We start from the raw sequence: 17507 nt of genomic DNA, 5'->3' as shown, positions 1-17507 counted from the left end.
CAGTTTTTCTGTTTGTATGTTTAAAAAAAAAACAAATAAAAAGTGCATTAAAAAAATTCAGGTCTCAAGATGTGGGTTAGGATAGCAACATCATCTGTTCGTAATACAAAGAGAATGTTTAAAGCATAGGTTTCCATTGAAACTGAAGGCCATGTCTGCTAGTATTGACACATTGGGGGCGGGGGGCTGCCATCACCCAGGCCCTATAGCTCATATGTGATGGACCTGCAAGGCAATAGAGGTGTTCTGGAAGGAAGTCCGGGAACACAAAATAGATAATAATTGCATTCAGGTTCCATATGATACAAAGGTGGCAGACTTGCTTGTGATGATGCCCATTTATACTCCTTAAAACAAACATAGGAAAACTAATTTCACAGCTGTTTTTAATAGCCATTTAACAATAACCCAGACATGAAAGATTATTTATCCCACTGCACTGTCAATTCAGTGGCCTCATGTTTGCAACATTTACTGCTGGAAAATGCCAGAGCCATTGTGCAAGCCCTGGTCAGAAAAAATGACAAATTAGGAGTCCCTTTCCAAACATATGTAAAACGAGTTGTCAGTGGAGGCGTTTGTCTGCTACAGCAAGGCTGATCACAGATTTCAATCTTTGTGTGCTGCAGTCTCCTTGATTTTGTCTTGTTTATGTAGACCACAACAAAAATACTTATGACAATGTACTGTTTTACTTTGCAGTGGGTGAAGCATTCTCTCATTATCCTTTTGTTGCTTCAAATTTCATTATTGGCATTAATTAAGAGTCACCACAAATTGTATTGGATACCACAATCAACATGTTCATAAGGTGGATAGACAGACACCTCCCAGCATTTCAACATTAAAAATATTCTGTTAACAGATCATACATGACATGAGAGAAAAAGGAATAGGATGTCAACCCAAAGCAACATAATGCGCCCTGTCATGCAGAGAATTAGCCAATGTGTATATCACAAAGTAAAAAGAAGCAAACAGTAACTTGTGAAACACTCTGCCTGACAATGCCACTTGCAGCTACGTTGAAGTGCGGTAACATGGGAACAGGAGGATACTAGAACTATGGAGAATACAGGCTAGGGCAACAGGAGGATACTAGAACTATGGAGAATACAGGCTAGGGGTGAATTCAAGGGGGGGCCCAGTGAGCAAGTGTGTGTAAGCAACTATAACACATAGAGGTACATCTGGCCAGCTGCCCAGTTCACCACGGGAAGAATTATGACCTGGTTTGGCAGAGGGAGCATGGGGGGTGCAATCTATCTAACAACTCAAAAACATAGGTGTCCCACATTGTAGCAGTTCCGCCACCACCTCGTAATCTTCAATCATGGCGTCCGCTTCTGCCAGAGTCCATTTATGAGTCACCCGAATCCATCACTCGATCGTGGGCAGATAGGGGCCGTCCAAGGTATGGCAATTAATCGCTTAAAGAGAACCAACAGCAGATCAACTAGCTTCAGGTAGTGTTTGGTATCCTTAGTTTGTTTCGTGAGCCACAAAGCACAGAGGAGCGGTCTCAGGGCAGCTGAACATCAATCACCTTCCTCGCCATGGATAAGAGTTGGGATTTTCTCACTATCTGTCTATGTTGTATCTGTTTACAAAATGGGGAATCTTTGCTTCCATTCTGATGGAGTAAGGCCTGTCAGTACAGTCTATACTCTTCCTACTGCAGCAGAACCATGGTTGATTTGCATACATTTCCGGTCTGTAGTAGCCCAGTGAGCACAAAAACAAGCATTTGCATAGCCAATAGGTCTTGCCTTTGGGACCTTATAAGTGTTTAGCCATGCAACAGTTGATGCTGTTGCACAAAGGATATTGTGCTGGATAACTAAACACTTATAAGATCCCAAAGGCGAGATCTATTGGCTATGCCAATGCTTTTCATTGGCTGGGGTTGTCCTCTGCTTGTGAAGAAGCACTGCATGCATTTTTATTTTTAAAGCCAAAATTGGTGGGATGATACATAGCTGAGAGTGAGGGGCTGCTAGGGTGAAAGAACAAAAAAGAAAGTATAAGCCAAATAATGTCCTCAGAGCGTTGTTGAATTCTTCTACAGATGTGGCTTTTCAGCATTTATGAGAGGTTACTGTGCATCTTATTGAGAGATTGAGTGGGAGCTGTAGGGTGGGTGGGATGAAGAATGACATATATATGATGGCATCGTCAGAGGGAGATTGGCTACTGGCAGGTGATGAGTGAGTGTACTGGACAGCAAGATGATGTCAAGTGGATTGCAGTGCAAGTCTGTTGGCTAAAAGGAACCTCAATAATGCTCGCCAACCTCTCATTCTTAAACTCTTATGACCGGTTTCTCGCCTACAGATTATTTTTCTGCTGAATTCAAGAAAGAAAGAAAGAATAAATAAATCCAATGTACTTGTAATCGTAGCTCTCTATCACTGGCCTGGTTACAGAATTCATAAACAAAGAACAAAGAGAAAGGTTTCTTTGTTGGACAGTGGTAAATAAAGAGGTGTATGCAATCATGGGACTCCAAACTGAGCTGTTTCAGAGCTGCTGTGACCTGTAGAATAGCAAGGGCCAGCCAGAAGCCAAACGTTGACAGTGTTTGTTCTCTAATCTTGCGGACGAATGCCTGCTATATTTTCATGTTGCTTTACTAAAAAGGCAGAAACGCAAATTAAAGACAAGCGTTGTCAGATAGCTTTTTAATATGGCTCTTTTTAGCAAAACGTGCCCACCAATATACCCATGCATAAGTGTAAATAATAAAGGTATGTTTTTTCCTGAAAAGGAATAAAAAAAAGGTTCCATATCCAGCTTGTGGATGAACCCATTAGAAATTAATTCATAAGAGCAAACATTTATTATGGAGAACATGTTTACAAGAACAAACTCCCTGATACTCGTGTTATCGAGCCATGAAGGAAGAGGGAGTAAGTTGTACCTGATGAGATTCAAAACTGCAATTACACGTCTACAGAAACGTTAGTATACAAATATGTGCATACAACAGGACATGGTAATGCTTAGCATTTAAAAAAGCAAATGCAGAGCCAAAAATATGGTACAAGTCCTAAAACCGTGAAGGAGTGAATTGGCATTTGCAATGTCCAATGATATCATAGAAGTGCCGTCGTAGATTGGGGCCATAGAACCCCGACTTTAATAAAAGTGGTTGTTGCACTATATACTGCAGTCGATAACAGTTGAATATTTTATGTATTTACCCAAGAGACTTTTTGAGTAGTGTGCTTTACAGCAATAGGTCGGTTTATGCATCACACGCTCTTCTTTCATTATGCATCTTCTACCTTTTTAACTTAAAAAAAATTAAGCTCCCCAGAGGCACCTCCTTCAGGACCACTGTGACAGGGGCCCTGTCCGAGATAAAGTGGATGCAGAGAAGGGGAACAAAGGCCTAACTTACTTAGTGTATATACTGTAAAATAAAATAATGACTCAGTCTAACTGCCGTGGGTGTGCACAAGAGGACCTGGCACTGGTCAGCTAAATTAAGAACAAGCGGTCGTCAAAAAGGAGACGGAGTGGGCGGTGCGAGTGAGTGAGTGAGTGGTCGGGATGTGTGGGCGAGAAAAGAGAGGGAGATGAGGTAGGGAGCAGGAGGCGAGCCCGCGAGTGACCGTTCGTGCGCGCGCAGTCTGCTCATTTTCAAGCACTGCACTCGTACTTGTGGCGTGCCCCTGTTTGCTCCCGCAAGGTGGATGCCGCCACAAGCTCAAGTGTGTGCTTCTAAATGAGCAGTGCGACGGCTAAAGGTCCTCTTATGCAGCGTGAGACCTACAAAAATGACTGACTCAAATTTGGCAAAAAGCCCCTTGCTGTAGGAGCACAGTACGCAAAAAAATGACAGACTTAAATGCGTCTCTGTGCAATTATTTTGGTCTAATGTCAATTCAAGCATTCCATCTATCACTTGTTCGTATCTCTCTGATCTTGCCCCATGAAGTCTTAACTACATTTGGGTTAACACATACAAAAGGTGGTCCCAAACATGGATTTATGCATTATCCCATAAAGTAAGATATTAACAAGAAATACCTATTTAGTACACGACCAAACACCATCAGTTTTAAAAACTGAAATCTTTGCCGTGTGTCTATACTCTTGGAAGTCTACACAGAGAATGCCCCCAGCATAATTCAATGCGATTCAACAGTAAAGCAGAAGTGTGACGTGTGTGCAGAACATAAATTATGCTGCTTCATTAGCAATATACCACTTAGTGGACTACAAGAAGCAGATACCATTTTGCAGTGAGTCTCACCTTAAGCTGAAATTCTGATTCCTTGCAAGTTGGTGCTATGGCCTGTCCAGCAGGTTTCTCTATGGCTTCTTTGGCAACCTAGGTAGAAAATATCCTATAGTAGGTTAATCAATGGCCATTTTCAGCTACGCCACTGCTGTGAATTGACAAAATGAACTAATATCTAATAATTAATAAGAGCTATCAAGACTTATCTGCTCAAACTGTTTGAAAAAGGTGAAACAAAAAACAAACATAGGCATGTATTCTAGCTTATCATATGTACAAAATGTACCAAACTGTACACAAACTTGGTCCAAATGATGGAAGTTTTAATTACCAGCTAAATTATAATCTATTTTAACGCCATCAAAATAGAGAAAGGGTACATGGCTTACAAAGACCCACTATAGTGGTTAAACAAATACCTGCAACTCACAGTGAATCGATTGTTGCAAGCGGCACGTTTTCCACAGGAAAGGGGAAACAAGGGAATTCAAATGCTGGCAAACGCTCACCTCTGCACCTCCCTGGAATCCGAACAGTTTCGCTGTTGCCACTGCTTAATGCTGGAAGGGGTGTGAATGAATTCATAACCATTGAATTCATAGGAAAAGAGAGAAGACAATTTGTTCCTTCAATCTCAGACCTGGATCACAAATATTCCGCATGAGTCCAAGATTCCATTACCATTGTATCTGAAGCCATAACCACTGCCCAGTCCCAGCTGGCTTGCTGTTGCAACATCAGCTTTAGCTAAAATTGAGTGTGGACAGTATGAAGAGACACAGAGCTCCAGTTTGGCTTCACTGGCAGTTGGCAAAGGTGCCTCAGTTGCTGTTTGAGAATAGTACAGCTGGTTGATAATGGTGCAGTTGATCTCCTCTGAGGGGTTGCTTGGCATGAAGACAGCAATGCTGTTGGTTGAAGGCTCTATTGTATGGACACATAGGCGAAACCTATCAATAAACAAAACAGCAGTGCTAGGGATTAGATCAAAATATTCACGCCTAATTTTACAACATTCTCGATCACAATAATTTTCTCTCGTGCTAATGCACATTTCATTACAGCATACACTGTAATGAAATGATGGGATGCGAGTTAAACAAGTGCCTTTTAACAACAACATGCTACGAGTTGTAGATCAGACCGTCAGGTTACTGTTAATGTCCTTCTTTTGTGGATTTGTATGCCAGCTAGAATACCTTACAATAAATATGTACAACCCACAAGTTCATGAGATGAAAATGAGTGACATTATCATAGTTCTTAATTTGTCAAAGTTGTAAAATAAAATCAACAACATTATAACATTGGATGAAAATTAGGGGATAATTATTTCATCTAACTGTCTGATGCATTCCTACGCTCAACATTTAAGTGGAACAGAGTAAGGAGAGGGCTTTTTGTTTCGTCAATGTGATGCATAGAACCACTCCCAACCCTTCCCTCTATCAGCCCCTCGCTTCCTACGAGTCTCAGTGAGCAGGAGGACAATTAGTTTGAATCTTCCTCGAGAGGACAAACCCCCACCCACTCCCACACAACACTGAGAGCAAGAGAGTGTTTGCCCAGGATGCCTTGCATGCAGCGATCGAAAGTCAAGTGTTCAAAAGCACACAACCCCCATATTTCTTGTGGTAGTATAGAATATTATGAACTGGTTCAAATCAAAGCTAACATTTTTTTAGGATGGACTTGCAGGCGTTAAGAAGTTTAACATTTCTAACACCCACACCCACCATATCACACAAAAAAAAGCAGTTATACTAAGATACAAACATTGGTGTCTTACATGGGCAATCCTGATGAAACCAGAAATTTCCGGCACGGGAATCTTTGTTCGAATCATAGCAGATTCGACACAAATTGATTGAATATAAAAATATTTAAAACTGCCCAAAAATGATTTATCGAAGACAAGTATTTAATTGCACAAAGGACTTTTCCAAAAAAATAAAAACAGCTGCTTCTTATTATTAGGAGGCAGGTGCCTATGTCCAGAGCTTAGAAATGCAGTAAACACAATCAGGCAGCTAATATCGGTCCATATTAGTCTTGCCTTCTCAAAACTATAAACTAGGAGCAGCCAATTCCTACTATGGCACCTGATTAAGAATGGGTCGGGCTTTTCCAACCCCTGTCCAACCTCTGTGCAAACTCCTGTTTGTGGGTGGGTTGCAAGTCTGAGTTGAGTGTTATTTAAGGCATCCAAGCCGGATTACAAGTGGATCATGGACAAGGTGCTATATATCACACCTCAAATAATAATACCCCAGGGTGCATTATTTATAAGGATCCCTGTTTTCCATTTTTACAGATAAATACAGACATGAAAAAATGTGTTTTCTGTCTGCATTTAGTTTTTAAAGTGGATAAATACAGAAATGTGTGCTTCTTTTAAGAGACCCTCCGTGCTGTCTTTCATGAATTGTAGCCTAACAGCTGAGCAGATGGACAGCATGGGAAATTAAAAAACAGGATGAAATTTCTTTAAATAGTGGCATATGTCAACATACATTAGTGGTATAATGCTAAAATGTAGTGGATGTATTGTTGTTATATTTGGCAGCTTAAATTGCTAAATCACAACAGACACCAAAGTATGAGTGTGTGTTTTTCCACCTTAAAATATATATACACAAAAATACGTATAAATACAGATAAAATGTCCCAAAAATAAATATTGATACAGATGGAAAGGATAAAAAAATAAATACCATAAAACCGGGAGCCCTAATGATATATTTGGTGCAATAAATGGAACCTATTACCAGTTTTTGGAGAATAACATGCAGATGTTGGTGCTTAATGCACCAAAATCCCTGTGATAAAGTACATACCATATATACCTTTTCTGCTAAATTTCAGATTTAACGAAGGTTGTGTTATTTAACACATCTGATAATGATCTGATGCGTTAAATACAACCAAACTCGTAATCAGAAACCCCTGTTTGAGCAGGGGTATGTATTGGTCAGAAAACAACCACCAACTCATAATCAGTTCCCCAGTAATTACTGGGTACGTTAAAAACCTCACACTTTGTTAAATCTCAACAGGTCATACCAGTCTAAAGTGAACAGGGGAAAAGTGTACACTATTTACTGTACCATGCAGATTTTGGTGCGCTAAGTTCCAAAATCTGCCTGTTATTCCCCAATAACTTAGAATAGACGCTATTTATTGCATTCGATAAATAACGTACCCTGAGGTATCGTTAATATGAAGGTAGATAAACAGCAGTTTGACCAATGGGTCTCCAACCTTTTCTGTAATAAGAACAACTTATATGCAATGAAAATCATCCCGACCTACTAATATTATTAGAGTTGTAAAATTATAAAAGAAAATAAGATAACATTAGTGGCATCCTATACAAGATTACCATCAGTGGTCAACTAAGTGCAGGGTTGCTAGCAGTGATCACATCTTTGTGTCAGACAGGGTTGGAAGAAGCAATGCTAAATAAAATAACAAGGGGGGGGGGCTTTGTCAATCTGGAATTCCTTTACATGGTTAGTGCATAGCAGCCTTAGCCGCATAGCCTCTGGCACCAATATAATAATATTACTAATAATCTCCACCACTGTTACACGCTTTATCGCTTAAATACCAACTTAAAATATATTTTGAAAAGTCAACTACTTTGTCCAAACATTAGCTTATGAGGTCTAAGAAAATACACATTTCAATTTTAGTGTACATATATTCATTCAGCTAAGCAAAACTTCAAATGTAATAGACTGAAACGTACGCAGGAGAGCTACCGCAGGTAAACGGATAGCTAGCAAAATCTCACAATCTTCTTAGAAAAGCCAGACTAGACAAACTCGGAAACAGGGCCTTTAACTACTGATGTGTGAGGTAATTCAGCTCAGCTGCGGACACACGGGTCAAGGAGGGAGCGGAGAGTCCCGCGGAACAGAGGGTGCGGAACCACAGGGACCGCGCAGCCCCGCCCCCGCACAACGGCAGACATGCCCCCGAGCAGGGGAGCCACACTCACCTCACTCCGAGCCTCCAGGCCGCTGGCGCAGGCCATCGGTGGACAGTGCTGGCGCAGAGACGGTCAGGCCAGGCAGGAGGTAAACCCGAGACCTGCAGCGCACGCGAGGACCCTACGGAGGTGGCACAGGCTGGGCCCGAAGCCCCGGAGAAAAGCAGCTGGAGTGCGGGATGGAGGAGATGCAGGACGTGACGCGATTGTAGCACAGACAAAGCCCGGGTGGCTCACCGCGGCTGACAGCGCCGATGGTTGAGCCAGAGCGAGGGGGGCGCTTCAGCGCATCAGCGGTCACGCGCTCAGCGCGCTCTTCTCCCCAGGCTCGTCGCGTGCCAACTGCACCGCTTGCTGAATAGGCGGCTGTGTTTAGTAGAGTCGACAAATTATTTTGTTATGTCTGTCTCTCCGCCGTTAACGGGAGACGTGCTGCAGTTACAGTACAATTAAATAATGCTTCATTGGCGCGACATGCACACGTGTGCGAAAGACTGGTTCTTTACAGAATGTATTTTTTTATACTGAGCTATGAATTGTCATCTTAGAAGTAGGTAAGACACAAGTGGTGTATTCTGTAAGACTGTCTAATGAGTAAATATGCAGAGCAGTCAAGTTTTCCAATGCCATATCTGAATCGAAATCTGCACTGTCTTCATCGGTGTGGGGAAAGTGCAACAATGTCATAGCTGCCAAGTTTGTAGTTTATGTGTGATATTCACATGTTTTCAGCATGTTTATGTGTGACATGGTAAACACTTTGTCATAAATAGAACAAGACACTCACGTCCATGTAGTGAGATACATTTCAGACATTTTTCTACATTTTTGCCATGTAAGACCATAGAAATAGTCTTAAACCATTCCCCGAGCCATTCCTAAAATGCTACACAAGTGGAACATCATATCGTGCCCACTACCTAGCCTGTTATCTACCCTATTTGACGCCAGTAGGGATGAGCTTCACCCAGGGCCATCTAATCATTCATAGCCAGTAAATATCTAAATAAAATTTTTTAAAATTGATAAACACATTTATTCAGTTTACTGAAGGAATGCACCAGCCAATCAGTTTTAAGAAGTTGTGAGTGTGATCTCCACGTAGGATTGAATTTATTTGCCAGGATTAATATCCGTTTTTTCAGCTCGTGATATGAAGGACAAGAATCTTTCTGTTTGTAGAAAAATTACTTTATTTTAATTCATACGATGAGGACAGGACACGAACGAGGAATCGCCATGCTGGGAGGACCTTAGGACTGTAGGCATTAGCCTAAAAAGAAATGTTTTATCACTGAAGAATTGTAATTTTATACCACGGATAACGCACATACTTCTGTAACAGGAATTTTCGACGTGAATTAACTCATCTAGCCTTGAGAAAGCCCCGGCGCAAAATCGCCAAGAGGGGGCGAAACACGTGTCGGCTGTCCTCATCGTATGAATTAAAATAAAGTAATTTTTCTACAAACAGAAAGATTCTTGTCCTTCATATCACGAGCTGAAAAAACGGATATTAATCCTGGCAAATAAATTCAATCCTACGTGGAGATCACACTCACAACTTCTTAAAACTGTTTCCTTAACCTTGAAGCCCAAGAGGTCCAGAGCTTCGAGTGTGTCTCCATCCGCTAACTAATCACACTTATTGAAGTGTTGTCTAAAGCCTTGAAATCCTTGGACCTTTGCTATCTCATCCGCACCAGCCAATCAGCACTGTATTCCAATAATCGAGGATTACATTCACAAGTTCTCATTACCCAATGTACAGACATTAATAAAGCAAAAATTAGATGAAAACAGCCAAACCCCTCATGATTAGATCCCCCCCTCCCCATCCACTTCCCCCAAATTCTGCAGTATTTCTTAGGGCTACCACGTGCCCCGTACATAACTTTCTCCTGTGTGGCGTACCAATCCACCCCATTCCACCAACGCCCTCCACTTGGGGGTTCAGGGCATTTCCTGGAGGTCGCGATGTCTCTTTTAGCTACCACCATAGCTGTAGTGAAGAACAGTTTTTCGTTGCGTGACCGGTCCAGCCCATCAGTGATGCCCAGGATTGTGTGCTTAGGGTTGTGTAGAACCCCCCCACCCTAGAACCTCAGAGAGTTCTTCTTCGATGCCCTCCCAAAATCCCCCCAGGTGGAGGCAGGCCCAAACCATGTGAAGGAAGTCATCGGGGTCATAGCCGCACCTAGTACAGGCTGAGGACGGACTAAGCCCCACGCGATGAAGGCGTACAGGGGTGAGATATGCTGCATTTAGGTAATAGAGCTGCACCAAGCGCAGCCTAGCGGAGACGTTGACCGTTCTGGGGCCATAAGGGCGTCACGCAAGACTTCTTCTTCCAAGGGGCCCACCCAGTCCTCCCATTGTGCCCGCAGTCGGTCCAAGGAAGTCGGGGTGTTGTTAATCAGTGTACGGTAAATGCGGGAAATGCCAGCTTTCCCCAGGTCCCCAAACATAATCTGGGCTTTAGGCGGGCTATGATCTGGCAACCGCGTACCTGTTGTGAGGTATGAGCGTAGGGCATGCCGTAGCTGGAGGTAGTGAAAGAATTGTGAGTGGTGCAGCGAGTACCTGGTTTGGAGATCTTCAAAGGAGCGCATATGGTCCCCCACCCAAACGTCTCCCATCTGTGTGATAACCATGAGGTCCCAAGCTTCAAAGCCCCGAAGCCCGGTCACTTCTATGAGCCAGGTCCCAAGTGTGTCAGTGTGTGTGTACAGTTGGTGTGCCCAGGCCAGTAACACTGAGCATGTCACCTCCGGAAGACGGGAAGGAATCGGGGTCCCATATAGAAAGGATTGGATTCTGGCGAGGCCCAGCTCCCCTAGTTTGAGCCTATAGGCCGGATCGGGCCACCCCGTTGAACCAGTCATGTATAGAAAGAAGTTGCGTGGCTAAATAATATAGATAAAGGTGAGTCATCCCCAAACCCCCGTCAAACGAGGGGATCCTGCAAGTACTGAGTGCCACCCTGGACCTACCCTTCCCCCATAAGAACCTGCTGGCCAAGCCGTCGAGCTCATGGAACCAGGCCCTGGGAAAGCACATGAGGGTGTTCTAATGTATGTACAGGAAGCGGGGAAGCACTATCATCTTAAAAAGGGCCACCCTCGCCATGGGTTTGAGGGGCAACGACTGCCACCGCTGGAGGTCCACCTCGGCCCGCCTCACCAGTGGAGTGACATTGAGGGCCCAGCTGAGTTCAGGCAGCAAGGTCACCCAGATCCCCAGGTACTTGAATGATTGACGACGTAGCGGTATTTCGGATTGCCAGTCAAAGCAGTCCCGGGAGAGGTGGAGGGGAACCAGGACCGATTTGTTGGGATTCAAACGGTGGCCCGAGGCCTGTTAGAAGGATTGCAAGATACGAAGACAGTCGGGGCCAGACTGTGCAGGATCTGCTAAGTAGATGAGGATGTCGTCTGTGTAGAGGGCGATTTTATCTGGTTCAGCGCTGGGCCATTCCCATACCCGCATCTGATCACAAGACCGCATCAAGGGCTCCATCACTAAGGCAAAAAGCAGAGGGGAAAGGGGACAACCCTGCCTCATCACTCTACAGACAGAGAAGGGCTCCGACAGGACTTGGTTTACTAGAGCACGAGCCCTCGAGAGGGCGTATAGAACCTTGACCGTGGACCGAAAGCGGGGACCAAGTCCCATTGTGTCAAGAACGTCTTAAAGGAAGCCCCAGTCCACCGAGTCGAAGGCCTTCTCAAAGTCTACCAGCAGAAGCGCAAGGTATGGGGTGAGGAGGTGGCGATGGGCCAAGGCGGAGTGCAGTCTGCGAAGACAGTGTCGGGTGCCACGAGAGGGCATAAACCCACATTGATCGGGATGGACCAACGTAGACAGGTGAGGTTTGAGTCGCTGGGCAAGGAGGGTGGCAAACAGTTTGACCTCGGTGTTGATGAGGGAGATGGGGTGGTAATCTGCACACTGTGGTGAGGGGGGCTGGGATTTCAGAAGGAGCACAATAGTGGCTATGTCCGTTTCCTGAGGAAAGGAGCCTTTCTCCACAGCTTCGCGAAACAGTGCATCTAGGTGGGGGATGAGAAGGTCCCGGTAGTGAGCATAGTATTCTTGAGGAAGGCCATCTGGGACCGGTGTCTTGCCGGATGAGACAAGGGCAATTGCTTCTCCAATTTCCTCACAGGAAATGGGACGGTCCAGATCGACCTGAACAGCGGCATCCACACACGGAAGGTGGCCACCCTCCATGTCCATCAGGTACGTAAAGGACAGGGTTGGGGCTCGGGCCTCGTATAGCCTGCGGTAGTAGGCGGCATAGGCCTGCTCCATCTCCATTGGGGCACAGCACAGTGACCCATCTGGTGCCGCTATTTCAGGAATTATACTGTTCACCCTTGGGTACGTAACCAGGCGGTGAAGGAGCGAGCCATTCTTGTCGCCCCATCCATACACCCTGGCCACAGAGGAGCACCAAAAGGAGTTTGGCCACGTCTAGCGACAGCTGCTTGATCTCCAACCGAAGCCGGGTCAGAAGTCTTGTGTCGGAAGCATCTGGTGATCGGGCCGAGGCACGTTCAAGGCGCAGGGCCTGTGCCTCCCGCGAGGTAATCTGCTCCAGTTGGGTTTGTCGCTGGTGCTTGAGTTGGCCCTTAGCGACCTCCCTAATCGTGGCTTTGCCCGCCTCCCATAGGGTGCCTGGGGAGGACACAGAGCCCTCGTTAGAGAGAAAGTACTGTTTTAGTTCCCGCTTCACTACTTTCCTGAAATCTTTGTCTTGAAGAAACCAGGCGTTTAACGTCCATGTTTGCCAGACAGAGGCGGGGGAGAACCTGTATGGATCATCACTGGAGAGTGGTCAGAGATACCTCTCGGAAGAAGCGAGACGTCCTGAATCAAATGACAGTCTGTCGAAGGAACGAAGATGGCGTCAATGCGTGTGTGTGGTGTGCCGCTGAGGTGTGTGTGAATTGTTTAGAGTTTGAGTGCCATAGTCACCAGGCGTCGCATAAACCCAGTGATGCGGACCAAGACCTCAGCTGCTTGGCTTGTGCAATTCTACCTGGAGATGGAAGGCCTGTCGTGTCGAGGTCGGTTGATGAGAGCATGTTTAAGTCGCCCCCAAGGAATGTGGGACCAGGGGGCACAAACGCCAGGAGGTCAACAGACTTAGCTAAGGTCGTCATCAGCATCAAGGGGGGAGAATAAAGGGACACCAGGTTAAGCGGGTTGCCATTTAGTGTGCCACGGAGGGCCACGAAAGTGCCCTGGGCATCAAGAGTCGTTTGGACAGTCACCAGAGGAAGGGAGCGTTTCACCAGGATCGCCACCCCTCGGGAACCCCTTGTAAGCCCTGAGTGCCACACCCTATCATAGCCGTACTGCATTAAGAAGGGGCAGTGATTACCCAGCAGGTGGGTTTCTTGTAAGAGTAAGATGTCCGCTCCTAGGCGCTGCGCGTATCTGAGGACAGCCATGTGTTTAAAGCGGTCCAGGAGGCCATTAATGTTCCAGGACATGATGCACAGGGGGGGGGGGGGGGTGTTTATTAATGGTGTGTCGGACATGATGTTTGGGTTGGCAGTGGGACCACAAGTCTGAAAGGGTAGGACCGGTCTGTCTGTCGTATCCAGTGTACATCAGGGTGCTTCATGAATGCTGGTGTGGTAGAACTGAAAATAAAAAAAAACAAAATTGAGAAATAAACTCGGGACAACGGTAACCACCCTCCACCCTACACTTCAGGAACAGCAGCATTTGTCGCTCTATCAACCAACCAGAGAGTGAACATCCAAACTAAAAGGCTTGGGAATGGGAAAGCGTAGAGAACCCCTCCTTATTTCAGGATGTGCATGAACGAGACCACCTGGAAGGAAAGGAATATGGTAAGACCAGGCACACCTTCTGGCTGCGGAGCCAGGCCCGGCAGGCAGAGGTGAGTTCAAGCAGGGTCTTTCAAGAGCATTGGGCTGCCTGAGAGGTATGTGTCCCGAAGAACATTCAAGGAGGGTCGGGGTGAAGCGCCCCCCAGGGGCCAAGAGATCAGATGATCTTGAGCGCCTCCCGGTGGAAGGTTCGCCAGAAAGCAGTATCGATTGGAGGAGGCGGCCCAGCGGGGAGTCCGAGCGAGCCCGCCTCTGTCCACGGTGCTTGCGGGAGCAGTTACGTTGGGGCTGGGGAGCGGGAGGTGTGAGGCGAGCAGGTCCTCCCCCGCCCCCCCCCCCCCCCCCCCGCTCCCCTGGTGCGGAGCTCGTTCATCAGTGTGCAACTGGCATTCCTCTGTCACCCAGGTCCAGGCATCTGTTGGGTTGTCGAAGAACAAGGTCTTGTTGGCGAATACCACTCGTAGGCGTGTGTATATGGAGCGCCATCAGCCTTTGTTTAACGTCATCGAAGGAGCGGCGCCGGCTCTGGACCTCGCGGGTGTAGTCCGGGGAAATCATGATAGCGCGATTTTCGTATAGGACCCGTTACTGTTTGCGGGACTCTGACAGGATGGCGTCCCGGTCTCTGAAGTTAAGGACCCGCATTATGATTGGTCGGGGGGCCGCACCTGGAGGAGGCTTAGGGGCCAGGGACCGATTGGCCCGCTCAATCGCGAACCAAGGAGAGAGAGAGCCTTCAGGGACCCATGATCTGAGCCATTTCTCCAGAAATTCAGCCGTGCGGCCTTCTCCCCCCCCCCCCTTCGGGTAGCCCACCAGGCGAAGATTATTGCATCGGGACCTGTTCTCTGCGTCCTCTGCCCGGCGGTGCAGCTCCTGACTGTGAGATTGAAGGCGGGCCACCTTCCCCTTGAGTGGCTGTACATCGTCTTCCACGGTGGAGATACGGGTTTCAGTTTTCTTGATCCGGGCGTTTTGGAGATCATGCCAGATAAGAGTCATGTCCACGCGCACCTCCGCGATCTTGCCCTCCACCGAGGTTTGTGAAGCGTAGATGGCTTGCAGGATAGTAGACAACTCTGCTGAGGGCGGTGGCTACTGTTCCGCGGTTCCCCCAGTTGCGCCTGCATCCAAGGTGGTGAAACGGTCCATTTTAGTTTGGGTGGCAGGAGTCTTTGTCGACCTGTCCGTCCTGCCCACAGTGGCACCCAGGTGAGCTGCAGCGCCTGGGTACTCTGTAGGTGGATCCCGCAGTGGTGGGAATTAGCGAGCCCCCGTGGGTGGCCCAAAGTCAAGCGGGAGGGACAAGCAACGCCAAGGCACAATTAGGACCAGATCGCCACCGCCCGGTGTGGTGGCCGACATCGCCGTCCCAGACAGAGCGGGTCTTCAGGAAGGAAGGGGGGGAGGGTGAGACGACTAAAGTCCAGGCCCCAGGGCAGCAGGTATGGCCCCGCTGGTCGAGGCCGCAGCCCTCACAACTCAGGCGGTAGCAAGAGAGGCAACAAGACGCCCCGCTTTCGGAGCCAAGGTTCCTGGGTGCGGCGGCGTGGCCACCGCCCAGCGTCACACATGCCGATCAGTGGGCCCTCACAAGCAACCAAACAGGCACGGCTCGGTGCGTGCGGCTGAAAGCCCCAACAGCAGGTCCCCAGTTATTGATGCGGCCTAGAAGGGGGGAATCAGGATGCTCAAAACCAGATGCCACAGCACTCCTACTCACCTTCATGGGCCTCGTTAGCTTTCCTTGCTGATGATGGCTGATTAGCCAGAAACTGGTCCCAGGATGCTTATTTCCGGTCCAGGGAAGACATGGCTTGGCAGTTCGGGCTGGACTGTTCCCATGAGGCACAGGGTCAGACTGATTTGCATATGATGTCTGAACTGGGGTGGCGGAGTGAGCTAAAGAATGATGATGGATTAAACCCAGATCAGTTGACTGGGGGTGAGTGCTTGCATTGTTCAACACTCCGTCCATCATTCCTTTTGGTAGCACAATATTGAAGTGGACCATGAAGTTAACAAGTCTCAGGTTTATGAAGGTTAAATCTTTCCAGACACTGTCAACTGTATTAATTTTGATGAATTTGAGCTGCAGGTGGCTGTTGTAGATGACCCTGCCGCTCACTTCATTAGGAAGTCAGGCATTATTAAGTTAGGGAAAAAAATTAGCTTTTGTTGTAAAGTTTGCTCTTCCTCTGTATTTGTCCCTCAGTTTTACACTGTTCATCCATATGGATTGTTAGGAGATGATAATGCTACATCATTTTTAAAACTATCTGTTGTTTTTGTTTTCACTGTTTGTAAGGAGCTGTGATCATTCAAGTATGGTTACCCCCCTCTTTTTGCCTGGTGTCAGTGTGTTTTTTATCTAGTCTGCTGAGATCCTGCTAAACAGGACCCCAGTAACTGTGCTTTCTCCCCAAAATTGACATTTGTAAGTACTTTGGTACCCCCACAAGTGGCTACTGCTGTACCCTTGTAAGTCTCTAATATATGATATTAAAGTACCCAGGACATAGATACACCAGGGGTCTCCCTTGGGCTGCAGCGTGTATTATACCACCCATGGGAGTCCACTTAAACTGTGATTACAGGCCTGCCTTTGCAGCCTGTGTAAGCTGGTCCTAGCACCTCTCACAACAGATATAAGTTTCCTTCTATCTGAGGTCACTTCACTTTAAACCTATAAATCACCCCTGTGGCAAGCTCTTCAGTCCTGAATGCAGGGTGCTTTGTTATAAGTGTGATGGGTGCCCCTACAAGAGCAGGACACCCATACAAACCCCAGAGTTGATTCTCCAGGCTTTGTAAGCGCAGTCAGCCGTTTTAATACATATAGTGGACATCAGTCATTACGAGATGTCTAACTATTTAGTAGCTGCACAAAACCAGTCATGTTTGGTATCAAACATGTAGGAATCATATCCCAACACAGATGTCAGTGTTGTAAGTATGATCCCATATACAGGGGGCTCCTTCGGGGACACCCACCGTACTCCCGGTAAGAGCCTTTCAGGGTCTGCAAGCAAGCTAGTGCTGCTGCCGACCAGAGACATGATTCTGTCTTCCTACTGCTGAGCCAAGCTCAAGCAGGGGAAGGTAGAACAATAGATTTCCTGTCACATTGAGGTGTGACCACCTCCCAGACCGGACTTAAAGTATTGGGCTGGGGTGGCGCCTCTTGCCAGTGCCACTAGACCTCTTTGAAGGGCATATTTGGTGCCCTCCTTACTTACCCCAGTTTGAACCAGTTCTTGAAGGGCACATTTGGTGCCCTCCTTGCTTACCCCAGTTTGAACCAGTTCAGGGAACCCTTGGCTCCCACTAAGGTACGAAACTTGGCAGAGGACATTGGAGTATCCTCCCCTCTGTCTAGCCCCTCCTCTGGGAGGGA

The 17507-nt window shown here is 46.8% G+C and overlaps 1 protein-coding gene across 4 annotated transcripts in view; it reads right to left on the bottom strand.

The window, feature by feature from the left end:
- Positions 1-8448, bottom strand: part of TMEM266 (transmembrane protein 266) — a 795378-nt gene extending 786930 nt beyond the window's left edge. For all 4 annotated transcript variants that reach the window (XM_078685229.1, XM_078685230.1, XM_078685231.1 and 1 more), the window contains exons 1-3: positions 8253-8448; positions 4759-5199; positions 4262-4339 (exon numbers count right to left, since the gene is read on the bottom strand). The gene's annotated coding sequence lies outside the window, so the exon portion shown is untranslated. The remainder of the gene's footprint in view (positions 1-4261; positions 4340-4758; positions 5200-8252) is intronic.
- Between the last annotated feature and the right edge of the window lie 9059 nt (positions 8449-17507).

Source organism: Lissotriton helveticus, chromosome 3_2 (assembly GCF_964261635.1).
Source record: "Lissotriton helveticus chromosome 3_2, aLisHel1.1, whole genome shotgun sequence".
NCBI classification, from domain to species: domain Eukaryota; kingdom Metazoa; phylum Chordata; class Amphibia; order Caudata; family Salamandridae; genus Lissotriton; species Lissotriton helveticus.
Note: the sequence above shows the minus strand (reverse complement) of the source record. Positions and strands in the feature narration are given on the sequence as shown.